The following is a 14,333-nucleotide window of genomic DNA, read 5'->3' as shown; positions in this document are numbered from 1 at the left end:
AAGAGAGAGAGAGAGAATAAAAATCTTATTATTAATAGTACTAATACATCAGAGACCTAACTGAGTACTGGTTTGTGTCATCGCAGCCTAAAATTTGCATTTTAGTTGGCGATAATTGAGATAGCAATTATATATTTATACTTAAGATACCCTATATCCGTTTTTATTTGTTTCTTTCAAACAGTAAAACAGTGTATATGTGATATGTGAGTATTACATATGTAACGGAAATATGAAGCAGAACCACTCTTATACTTTTTCTTGCATTGTATGAAAAACATATTGCATGAATTTTAGCATTTTTCTATCAAGCATTATAGCCAGGTCAGTAGTCAGAACACTAAGACGTGATCGTCTAAATAAGAGCGGGAAGTTTTTTTTTTGGGGGGGGGGGTAAAACTTCAAATCGCTTTACACTCATATATACAGTACATAGAACAAACAATTGCAAGTTTCAGGGGACTGGGTTCCTCCTAGCCACCCTCTGGCTACGAATCTAATTTCAGCCTACCCATTTCAAAACTTCACGCTACGTTACTGGATTTACTTACGCTACGAAACATAGCTGAGCGAACGTCAGCGACCGAAAGGGGTTAGAAGTCCCGCAGGAGTCGTTTTATTCCACCTTTATTCCCCCCCCTCATGATAATACCACGTGACATTCCGCCACGATCGGGTGGAGCAACTTCAATGTGATTCCTAAACTGCTCCGGAAACCGAGTTAAATGAATCGGTTGTAGTCACTGTCCGAGTCAGAGTAAAAACTTGCCAAAGCAAGTAAAGAAAAGAATATTCTTTCCACGTTCCAACTCTGATCATTGGATCCAAAGTCAAAAAAGGATTGAAATATGTTGAATGTTTTTACACGCTTTTCTTGAACTTAAAATAGTTCAACTTTAATCTTACAATGGTCCTTAATCTTGCAACCTTAAATTATCTCATTTACCGATGTCATACAATGATGAAAGTTTGCACAATGATGTAAATCATGTGACAATACAATACTCAATTGTTATTTTTCATGTACAGGGTGTTTCGAAACAAGACCGACAACGTTTGGGAAGTGATTCCTGACACCAAGATAAAACGTAAAGTATATGCCAACCTGGGTGCACAAATGCTTCCTTTCGGAGTTATAGGCTATCTAAATCAGGAAAAATGAATGTTAAAGGTTCATAACTCCAAAACTATGTAACCTACCGTAGTCGGGTCAAGACTTCACTCAGAAACTAGTATATGCCCTATCCAAATACCCATGTATCAGAATCCTGCGGTACTTCCGCAACAGTTTTTACAGAGGTAGTTTGTGAGTACTTCAAATTATATGCCCGTAGCCAATCTCCCTTTATAAAAACTGTTGTGTGAGTACCTAAGGATTCTGAAACATGGATTTTTGATAGCGCACATATTAGTTCCTAAGTGAAATTTTGACCCGACTATGGTATGTCCCATAGTTTTGGAGCTATGGACCTTTGAAGTTCGTTTTTTCATGTTTTCAACAGCCTATAATTCCGAAAGAAAGCATTTGTCACCCAGGTTGGTCTATATATTTTGTCTTATCTTGGTGTCAGGAATCACCTCCCAAACGTTGTTGATGTTGTTTTGAAACACCCTGTATACACATTAAACACACACATCTATACAGAGTAGTCACAAAGTCCCATTACCTGCTATCGCGTGTCCTCATATTCATACACTGAGAAAAAAAATTGTAGGTGGCGTACTTAAAAAGATAGGTTACATGCGTAGTTCCTGTAGTTTTTGGACTTAGCGTACAGCAGACGTATAACTGAAAACGCATGTTTTATAATACTTTCTGTATAAGAGTTCCATCTATACGTACTTTCCGTGTGAAACAATGTAGGCGGTCAGGATCTCACATACAAATGGATGTATATAACATATAGCTGACGAAGGTAACATAAGTATATGCATGTGATATACGAAAAACTGTTAGACATCCTGCAACGGTATGATGTAACATCTAAGGGCAGTGCGTATGTAGCATACGGATAACGTATGCTCCGTACTGATTTCTATAGTAAGCAAGAGGATACCGTATATTTGTACAATATACCGCTGTCCGGAGAACGGATTTTTCTCTATGTAGGTGGTCACATTGTATTAATGTAGGATCATGGCAGAGGACAACTTTGAGGTAGTGCGACTAGTCCTTACTATTTATTCCAGAGTGTCTGTGTGTACACCAAGGTTTTCATAATAGAGTATGATTCTTCTCCATGTACAATGTAAAATTCACGTCGAACAGCATTCTTATGTTTGACAAGTGTCTCGTAACGTGTGGCAGCAACATTTTGCTTAATGAACCCCCATAATGCATTGTCGCAAGATGAAGATCAGGACTTCGGGATGGCCATTCCAAAGATGTAGACAAATGGACAAAACCACGTCCAATCCATTTATCAGGAAATACCTCGTTGAGATATTCTCTAAAGGCAACAACATAATGGGCTGGTGTTTCATCCTGTTGGAACCATACACGACCGAGCAGTCCCCGATCTCGCAGATATAGAATAAACCGCAGATCCCAACTACCATTCAATTTGTTTACAAACGAAGGTTTAATTTGCAGTTAATGCCGGTAACAGGTAATTCTTCCTCATATATTTTTGTAATGTCGAGTATGGAACACCCAATTCCTATGACCGCTTACGAATGGACTTTTTTGGCGAATGTTCGACAGACGCTGCAATCTCAACACACGTTTCCAGTCGTGTTGATGGCGTCCTGAGCAGGGTTTATCTTTTATGAAATCAGTTGCAAAGAGCTTTATCTTCCACCGTAAAATTGTTGGGTCTGTAGGGGAAGGTGTCTGAAACCTTACAGTGAAATCTTGCTGAATTCATGCTGTATATCTCTAATTGATTTTCCTGTATAGGGTCGTTCGTGATCCCACGTGCTCGTTACGATCCGTTCCCCATGGTGTAAGTGGATTCATCGGCCATGATTTAGATGTAACTTATCTCAGCATCTGCAACAAGAAGAAACATTTAATTTATATCTATGTAATACATAGAGGGTAACAGGGGCGGATTCAAGGGTGACGATTGCTTCCCCCAGAAGAGAAAACTTTCTTATTATATATATATATATATATATATATATATATATATATATATATATATATATATATATATATATATATATATATATATATAGAGAGAGAGAGAGAGAGAGAGAGAGATAAATAAAATCCATCCCAGAGTTTGGAGCTCTAAGTAGCAGTATTACAATTCTCCACCCCCACCCCCAGAAGTCCGTCCTGCATCCACCCCTGGAGAGTAACGGAAGTTTGTGATTACTTTGTGCATTAAATATGACAAATCCTACTTGGATCGTACGGAGAAAGTAAAATGTAAATAATAAATGTATGATATAGAATAAATGTAAACAGAACATGTATTTAATTATGACCAAATAGTAGACAATAAAATAAAATAAAATAAAAACTATTTTTAAATGGTTTCTTTTAAGAAAACAAATCGTACTAAAACTAAACTTAATAAAACAAATCTTACTTTAAAAAAAGTGAAAAAAATCTGTTTTCAAGAAAATTACTTTAAAAATCTCATTGACGCATAACTAAAAAGAAAAGCATGGGAAGAGCTCTCACGTAGAATCAACTTATAACTTACATACTTGAGAGCGCTGTCCATACTTTCATCAATAGTAGTGTCTTTTACAAGTAATTTTCTTGAAAACAGAATTATTTGTCTACTATTTAGTATGGTGTGTTTCATTTATTTATTTATCAGTAACTCATATTGAGTGTTTCATTTATTTTGTTACTCATATTCAGTAACAATACTAAATCGTACTAATAAGTAATAAATTATTTATTACTTATTAGTACGATTTACACGTATTATTGTTACTGAATATGAGTTTCTTAGATTTTCACCATGGATACTTTAAAGAACGAACTAGCGCACAACCAAATTAGCTAGAAACCACGATAAGATAACCATTGGAAGTTATTGTAATGATTACCAAATATATAACAAGATTTATCAAATATTTTAGTTATATAACCAAATGTTTCATAAGAAACTTATATATGAACCAAGTAAGTGTTAAAATTGGAGAGATGACAGAAGGGAGTTTGACAAGGATGCTGTCTTTCGCCAACATTATTTAATACAGGGGGTAAAAGTGCGGGGGAACGCCGTCCCCTTACCTCCAAAAATATGTACAGCGTCCCCCAGTTCCTAAACAAATACAATGGGCGAAGATAGGCACTAGGCAGGGAGACAGCGGGACGTCATTCCGTTACCTACCGTTCCCCTACTTTTTCAGATCCACTTTTACCCCTGATTTAATATCTACCTAGAAGAGATAGGTCAGGTATGTAGCCAGGATTTTGTGAAGGGGGGGCGTGACATGAAATACTGTGGTCATCACACCAGGGGCTCGATCATTCTAAAGAATTTTACTGGAACATATATTGGTTCGTTTAGCCAGGATTTCGTAACGGGGGGAGGAGGGGCGTGACATGAAATTCTGAAAGCCCAGGAGCTCGATCAATCTAAACTACTTTGCTATCAACATATATTGGTTTGTGAGGATGTGTTGGTAAGTATTTTAATAAACTATGAAGAAATCTCGAGTAATAAAAGAATAAATAAAGTATTGAAAAAGATTTTACAACATTTACGTTCCTTTTTCTGTTCATTCAAATATAACAATTTTCCTTTCATTATGATCTCAACTATTATGAAAAGTACATATTCACTATTATAAAAAGTACATACTCAATAATGTCTTGTAAAATATTTTACAATCTCTACGTTCCTTTTTCTGTTGAATCAAATGCTAACAGAACTTTCTTTCCACATATATTTTTGGCTTTATTATTCCGTCAACTACTGTCTGTTCCAAATAACAGGTTAAAGGAGCAGTAGAAAATTGTTTTTGAAATATGTAACATGTTTGATATTGCAAGGATGCCATGACAAAAAATTATGATAAAAAATGTCCAGGCTGTTACACAACGGCACTATGCTTTCGGAAGCTTGAAATCTCCCTGACTAGTAGCAAAAATTCTGAGAATTCCGTAACCCTTCAAATTTCCTGACTCTTCCAGGATATATCGCTCACCTCGCAACCATGTATTGCAAGTAATACAAATTTCCTCATAAGAAAGAGTAACCAAAAGCTTCCTGTAGTTTATTTTTAACGCTGATCCTTCTTTTTCTCATTTCATTTTGTTTCATCTTTCCCTAATTTTTTTCATTTCTAGTGTCTAGGGATGCGCACGAGTCGAGACATGTCTCGAATCTCGACTCGACTCGACTCGAATTCGAGTCGAGATTCTAGTCGAGACACACTTTGTAAAATTCGAGACGAGTCGAGACAAACGTATTTCTCGACTCGAATTTTCGAGTCGAGTCGAGACAGCTGCTAAAAATCTCGACTCGACTCGAATGTCTCGAAAATTTTTCTATAATTTTTAATATTATTTTGAAGAAAGTGCTCGCTCAGAAACACTCGGCACGACTTCTTTCGGAAACTGCAGGACTTGTCAGGTGTTCGAGGAGTGCTGTGGTGATTGTCTCCAGCAAGTGGCGAAACCAAGGGGAAAAGACGTCCAAATGTCGAGGGGTTGGGTTCCCCCACCTCATTACAGATGTCGAACGTTCTAGTCTGGGCAGATTGGTAAAACAGAACAGGCGGCGAACTGCGTCGGAACTAAGATCAGAGTTTAATGCTGGGCAAAGTACAAGTGTATCTGAACTAGTTTTGTCAAATTTCCGGAAATTTTGAACCTGTTTTTTTTAAAAACGTTTTTTTTTCGATTTTCTGGAAAAATTGAAAAAAATAAATGTTTGTATTAGGTGAATTTTTACTAGTAATGATATCTTTTTTTTTCAAACACGGGAAAAATTTAAGTTCAAAAATTTCAATATTGCGAATATTAAAAAATAGCACTCGAAAATAAAATTATTCCAATTATTATCTATATATTAAAATACTAGATTTACGCGTATATGTTTCTCCTCACAGAAAAGTTTATATGTTTGTCTCCAATCCTTTCAACAATGAGACCTCGAACCCACAAGTGCTAGAAACGTGCCGTTTTCATTTGTCGATTACAAATTTTATGCAAATTGTCCAGTTCTAATTGAATATTTTTGTAAAAAAAAAAAAAAAAAGGACATTAGTTCTTTATTGCATTTATAGGGGTACACAAGAAGTACTGTGGGGGCGCGGTGGCTCAGTGGTAGGACGTTCACCTCCGGTGCATGGGGTCCCTGGTTTGATCCCAGATCGCGCCGTGTGGACTTTGTGGTGGACAGACACCATGCTCGTCGGTTTTCTCGGGGTTCTCCCGTTTCCTCCCACTTTCTTCATTACACCATTTCATTCATTTCTCATCATCACCGTCTCCTTTAGCCTAACCGGCATAACCGTAGGACGTAAAACTAAAGATTTCATTTCACTAGAAGCACAGAAATTTTTGAAAAAGTAAAGCATCATACCCTACGAGTTATATATTCCAACATCACATAGTTGTATATAGGGGTTGTATATCTGCCAGGCGTTTGTTTCATGGCCAAATGATAATGAAAACGAAGGATAACCATTTCTCCAGTCTAAGATTAATCTTCATTGTTTGGAGTGTTTTTTTTTTTTTTTTAATAAACACCGTTTATCACTGACATAATTAATTGTGTGTGTACTTTATTTACTTATTAAATAATGCATGCACATGCATGCATACACGATATGGGCATTCAGTAAATGGATACTTGAAAATTTGAACTCAATTATCTATACAAGCCGGCTACGAGTCTTTTGTTAGCCGGCTACGGGTGCAGTGCAAACTACTCTTTGGATTGAGCTTCTTACCGGATGTGTAGCCTACCGAAGGACCACACAGATGTTATCGAAACTATTGTGCTTTGTGTTTTTTGTATGCTTTAGCAGAAAGTTCTGTAGATATCGAAGCCCGCCAGTGAAGCCATATGTAGCATCTTGGTGCTAGATCTAGCATAATTCACTCCCATCTAGCATCTAGCATCTTGACTTTAGCATCTTGGCAAAAGCTCATTCTTTCCTCTGGAGAACAGAAAAAGAACGAAAATTTAGATGGCTCGCTGAGCGTTGGGAATTACCCTTAGTTGAAGCGATGGTTGGAGTAATAAAACCAGTTAGTATTTCCGCTGTTGTATTGTTGAATTCACAGAAATGTTCAAAAATAAGCAAAACGTGACTCTGTACAAGATATTTACTTACCCATAGTTTTATTATTGTCAACTGAACCCTGAGTGTCTGGGATGTTTCTGTCCCTTCTCACTTTACAACTTGAGAGGGGAGGGGGGTATGACCGCTAAAAGAAATGCTTCAGTGCTGCGTCGGAAGCGGCATGTTTTGTATATATTTCTTCCCCTGATTCTCTTTCCAATACAGAGAACCGACTCTTTAAATGAAGAAACCCTCCCGAAAATGCAAAAATGAATGATGCGTACAAATAACAAATCTATGGATGAATCAAATAATGCAGATACATGAGAAGATGATGACGTGTGTCTTCTAATTGTTATATTAATATCCACTGGATTAAGTGAAAGTATAAAATGGATTTGATGACTGTCAAATTGACGTCACCTTGATAAGTCATTATTTTTTAATATTTAGTAATATTAAATTACATTATAGTTTAGCGTCGTTTTCAGGAGCAAAGCTCTACAAGACGTGAACGTACAGTTTAAAGTCGGATTTGAAACACATGAGCTCCTACCATGAATCAAACCTCGTTCGAGAAAGGCGCATACGCTAACCACATAGCAACGGGGAGCTCAACATTTAGTGATATGTATATTAAGTTGTAAAATTATATTCGTTTAATTTTCACTAATATAATCTTCACAATGTAAATCATTCGCTAGGCACGTTATCTTGTTTAAAAACAAAAAGCCTATCTCTTATGTTTCCGTCTCGGGGTTGGACTGCGGGATGATAGAAATCCGAAAGAGATGTTTTTATTATATTTTGTGCAGTAGATCTGCTCCTTCATAATCTCCGTGTTTGATAAGAATGAACCTCCCTGGCTCACGAAAATCTACACGTAATATAACAAATCATGCACATTAAATGCCAGACTAATATAGCAAACATTGAAGATGTCCCCCTAGAAAATTTTCTTCGGCCGCCCATGTCTGGAGGTACACAATTTCGCAACTTAGTGGATACGATGTGGATGTATTCAAAGTATACTGATTTACCCATAAAATTTAAATTTTATAACAATATTCTCAGTGAATACTATTATGGAGAACTATTTTTTTAATTCGATCGCTATTTTTTTTCACCAGGTCTCGGTAATCGTCTGGCACGAAAAATGAAGTTTCTACAAGTGTTTCCCCAGCATTTTTTTTTTTTTGAGAAAGGGGTCCTCCAGGAGCGTTATTGAGGGTGTAATTCCTACGTTTGTTATATACATATATAGATATAGATAGATATAAATATAGAGATACTGCGTATATATATATAAAGATAAGTAGGAGCGGGTCTTTAAAATGAGTTCGGAAAGATAATATGAAAATCTGGCATAATTTGCAAGAATCTATCTAGTCTAATATATATATAAAATAAATAGTTTGTTTGTGTTTGTCTGTTTGTATGCGGCCTGGGGACCAGACGAGTGGACCGAGAGTTACCAAATTTTAGTCAGGGGTACCCTGGCCCAGGCCCCAGCTCAAGACGAATCTTTTTTTTTTTTTAATTCGGACCAGGAGGTCTCAGGGGGCGCTTACAGGGACATGTAAAAGTGGTAGAAAATGGCCGATATTACTGTCGAATTCGTAGTTTTCGCGGTCGCTGAAAACTCTGATCACATTAACTTACAAATTCGCCCTATTCGGGCCGGGGGTCACCGGGGGGATCGGATACCGAGACAAGTAAAAGTAATCCAAAATGACCGATATTAGTGTCAAATCCATAGTTTTCGCAGTCGCTGAAATCAATGGTGACAATTCCATTAGCGATGATATGCAAATTCAGCTATAATTGTATGCGGACCGGGAAAAATCTTTAAGTTTCTACGTCCCACGGTTATGCCGGTTAGGCTAAAGGAGACGGTGATGATGAGAGATGAGTGAAAGGGTGGAATGAAGAAAGTGGGAGGAAACGGGACAACCCCGAGAAAACCCACGCACACGGTGTTTGTACACCACAAAGTTCACTTGGCAGGGGCTGGAATCGAACCCGGGACCCCAAACACCAGAGGTGAACGCTCTACCACTGAGCCACCGCGGCCCCCAATGACGTTGGAAGCTGGTCAGTCATGGCGGGAGGTGGCACATGCCATAGGAGTGGCACAAAGTGTGATTTCCCGATTGTGGAATCGATTTCAAACAACTGGAAGTGTTCGAAGTAGACAAGGACAGGGCCGTCCACTAGCAACTAAAGCCAGATACGATCGTTATCTATTGTTAACAGCCCGTCGAAACCAGAATACAACTCTGCTACCGCGAGCCTTCCGAACAACAACAGGACGCATAATATCTACTCAAACGGTCCGCAATCGCCTTCGAGAAGGTTGTCTCTACGCACGTAGGCCTATGGTGTGTGTCCCATTAACTGCACGACACCGTGTTAATCGAAGAGCGTAGGCGGAGGAACATCGTGGGTGGGGACGCAATGAATGGGGCAATGTTTTGTTCTTTGACGAGTCTCGATTCAGTGTAGAGCCTAATAATCGACGTGTTTTCATCTGGAGAGAGTGTGGAACACGACACAATTCCATGTTTGTGCGAGAAAGATCCCAGTATCATAATGGTGGACTGATGGTGTAGGCAGGAATCAGCATTGGTGAGCGTACTGAGCTCCACATCATCCGAAATGGCTCTTTGACGGCTCTCAGATATAGGGATGAGATCATGAAAACTCTTGTTCTTCCTTATGTTGGTGCCATTGGTGATTCGTTCCTTTTTATGGATGACAATACTTGTCCTCACAGAACTCGGTTAGTGGATGAGATGCTGAGGGTATCGCTCGGATGAAGTGGCTAGCATGCTCTCCGGATCTCGTTCCAGTTGAGCATGTCTGGGATATGCTTGGCAGACGAATTGCCGCTAGGCCAGTAAATCCAACAACCATTCCAGAGCTGGAAGTCGCTCTTCTGGATGAGTGGCACAACATCCCCCAAGAACTCATCGATAATCTGATTGAATCCATGCCACGCAGGTGCGAGGCTCTGTTGGCTATTCGAAGTGATCATATGACATATTAAGGAACAATCAGTGTTGTTGCTTTGCCTGTTTATGGGCAGTTCGAGAGATGCATACATAACCGTCTTGTGTCATGAGCCATGTGAACAAGGTTTTCCGTGCCCCAACACCAGTATGTACCCCATTTTTCTAGTGTATCTTAAAGCATTCCTTCTTGTATGATATATATGAGTCAAACACAAGCTTATTCATACACTATCTTAAGGTCTTGTGTGATATTTCAGCTGAACCCCTAATTTTTTTGAGCATTATATACAGTATATATATATATATAACTTGCAGTTTTATCCAGTGTAAAGCAGGATTGAAGCCCATTTTATGCAGTGTATACTTGAGTGTAAAGGGGGGTTATAGCCCCCTTGGATCCGCCTCTGTATATATATATATATACATGATCGAAAATGGCCTCGAATCCATACTCGCTGAGATGAGCAGAAGATGCCGTTTAAATCCACAAATTCAGCCCCATTAGTACTCTAAGGAGGATGGTGACATGTAAAGATAATTGAAAATTATCGATATTAATGTCAAATTCATAGTTTTGGGGCTCCACAAGTTCATTAGTGACAGTTTTGGTGCCCTTTGTGTCCAAAATGAAACGTATTCTCCCCGTGCGAAGAATGGATATTCTGCTAGTCTGTGATAATAACTAACGGAAGTTTCATTTAATATATTTCTCGCTGCTCAAATTTACTCACTTGTGCGGTATATGTGTGTAAAGTAGAATTAAAATCTGTTGCTTTAAGTATTTTTCCGTTAGCGAAATACATTGTATATACAGTAGGACGTCGATAATCCTAACGTCAAAAATCCGAAAGCGGTCCCTAGAAGCTTTTTACATTTTGTCTTAACGCTAGCGATAAACAAACAATAGCGTGTCCATCGACGTTATGTGAAGTCAGTGTTTTTACAAAAATTCATTTATATGTAATTGTATGTCATGTATTTTTATTTTCATTTTTTCTTAGGCCTATAAGTTTTAAGTGTGACTTACAAGAACAGTGTTATTTAGAGTACAAGCAAGTTCTTCAGAAACATTAAATGTAAGTAGCGTTACGTACGGTATTATAATTACTGTATGTACAGAATAACCACTGTATCGATAGAAGAACATACCGTACAGTATGTAAGCCTAAATGGCATTTTCTTGGTCATTTTCGAAAATCCGAACAATTTGAAAATCCGAATACCTGTGGTCCCAATTAGTTCGGATTTTCGACTTCCCACTGTATATGTTGCAGACATGTTACAGCAAGTAAGATTACTAGCATCAGGCTAACAAATAGTTTTTAAACTACATTTTCCTGTTTTTGCCAATATTTCCGAACAAACGATTTTTTCTAATGGTTTCAAAATTTCCGGAATTTTACATAGAACAATCAAGATATCTCTATGAAATATATGTTTGATTTAACATATTAACTAAAATGATTCTGTGATTAAATGCTGATTCTGATAATACCCAAATTTTCCGTTTTTTCCCCAGCTCGGAAAAACAGTAAAAACACTGTTTTTTTAACCCAAAATTTCCGTTTTTTTCACAGGCCTTGACAACACTAGTCTGAACACACACTCCTAACGATGGCGAATGTTAACACCACGACATCGGCAACTATAACTAAAATGAACACGTCACCATCGCCACTAGACCTTGGCACAATGGCAGAGCGTTGCATTGTCTGATGAATATCGATATCTTCTTCATCATGACGATGTGAGGGTGCGAATCCGTAGTGTTCATAGGGAACAGCTCCTTGACATCTGTACTGCGGGACGGAGACAAACTGGCTGCGGCTTAATTATTATCTGGGGAACATTCAGGTGAGCATCTATGTGTCTAGTGGAGCTTGAGCAAGGCACCATGACGGCTGAGGTATCGCACGCTGCTTGCAGACTACGTACACCCCTTCATGACGGCCATGTTTCCCATCGGTAGTGGCATTTTTCGACAAGATAATGCACCATGTCGCAAGGCCAGGAGTGTGATGGAGTGGTTCGAGGAACACAGGAGCGAGTTCCAAGTGATGTGCTGGCCCCCAAACTCTCCGGATCTGAACACAATCGATCACATCTGGGATGTGATTGAACGTGACCTGAGGGTGCATCACCCCCTCCCCGGAATTTACGGGAATTAGATGACCTGTGTGTGCATATGTGGTGCCAACTCTCTCCAGCGACCCACCGAGGAACATTGCGACCATGCCAAGACGCGCTGCCGTTGTTATTCAAAAGGTGGATATACTAACAATTAGGTAGGTAGTCATAACGGTCTGGCTGATGTGTGTGTATATTTTAACTCGTATATTTTGTCTCGACTCGAATTTCGAGACGTCTCGACTCGAATTCGAGTCGAGTCGAGACAGAGACTGTCGAGTCGAGACACGAGTCGAGACAGCAACATATTTTCGAGTCGAGACACGAGTCGAGACAACATTTTCTCGAGTCGAGTCGAGACAGGCTTAAATCTCGACTCGACTCGACTCGAATGCATCCCTACTAGTGTCGAAGGAGCGGCCCCCGGACTTCCCCTTGGCTACGTGCCTGGATAGGTCTAGTGAAAAAGGGCCTACAAAATGAAAACGGGATTTCAGTAGGAGGTAAAATGATTAGGTGTATATGATTGGCGCTTGTTGCAGAATCTGAAGAGAAAATCAAAAAGATGTTGGAAACCTTGTGGAAGGGCTGTGAAGAATATGGGATGAAAATAGATGTTAGAAAGACAAAAACTATAGTGATTCGAACGAAGGGGTCGGTGTCAAATATAGAAATAAGAGGGGGAGAAATAGAACAGGTAACTAGTTTCCGATACCTGGGTAGTATTATTAGTGATGATATGGAATCTGAACGTGAAATAAAAGCAAGGACAGGAATGGCGAAAGAAGCCTTTAGGAGAAAGAAAATACTATTTTGTTGGACCTTGAATAAAGAGCTGAGAAAACGATTCATAAAATGCTTAGTGTGGAGTATTGTGTTGTATGAGTCAGAAACATGGACATTGCGCAAAAATGCTGCAAAACAACTGGAACCTTTCGAAATGTGGGTGTGGAGAAGAATGAAAAGAATTAGCTGAGTCGAGCGAAAAACGAATTAGAGAGGAGAAAGGGACAATTTTAGGTATTATTAAGAAGAGGAAGAGAAGCTAGTTGGGACTTTGGGTAAGAAGGAACTGTATCATGAGGAACGAGCTAGAGATTATGATGGAAGGAAAGAGAGGGGGGACGAAGGAGACTACAATTAATGGATGATATCAAAACAGAGAAATGGTGCGTAAAGACGAAGAAGTTAGCGGAAGAACGTGGAACATGAAAGCTTTTCACTTGCAGCAAATTACCTTTCAATAATGGCAGAATACTTAGGATGATGAGAACCAAATGGCTTAACTCAGTACGGGTGATCGATCCATAGACTGTTTAACGGGATGATCTACCTTTTCTCGGCACAAAAATTTTTATATTGGACCTTATGGGGAGAACATGGCTACCGAATTTCCTCAGTTTCTAAGGAACTAGGTATCTCTAATGCAGCGTTTCCCAACCGGTGTGCCGCGGCACACTAGTGTGCCGTGAATGGGCCGCTGGTGTGCCGCGAGAAATCGAAACAAAATTATTAATTTTATAGCAATCAAATTGCAAAACGTAGAGAAAAATGTATATGTGTATTTCACATTACTATGAACCTCTACTATGAATCTACAATTTTAAGTTTCATATACTGAGAAAAATCCGTTCTCCAGACAGCGATATATTGTACAAATATACGGAAACCTCTTGCTTACTACAGGAATCAGTACGAGGCATACGCTTTCCTTATGCTATATATGCACTGCCTAGATGCATCCTAGATGCTATATATGCCTTAGATGTTACATCATGCCGTTGCAGACTATTTCGTAACTTGAAAATTCAAAATATCATTCAATCCTTTAAAAAAAATTACCTACATTTGTGTTTTAAAAATAAGAGATATTTGTTTGTTTGTTCGTTATTTAGTGACCTTCCTTCTTAGTAAAAAGGTTGGATACAGTTTTTAAAAAGAAAGCGTATTTCTAAAAACCTGAGTCCAATTTTTCATTGCATTTGT

This window comes from Thermobia domestica, chromosome 5 (assembly GCF_964235325.1).
Source record: "Thermobia domestica chromosome 5, izTheDome1.hap1.1, whole genome shotgun sequence".
Lineage (NCBI taxonomy): Eukaryota > Metazoa > Arthropoda > Insecta > Zygentoma > Lepismatidae > Thermobia > Thermobia domestica.
This window is presented reverse-complemented; position numbering follows the sequence as displayed.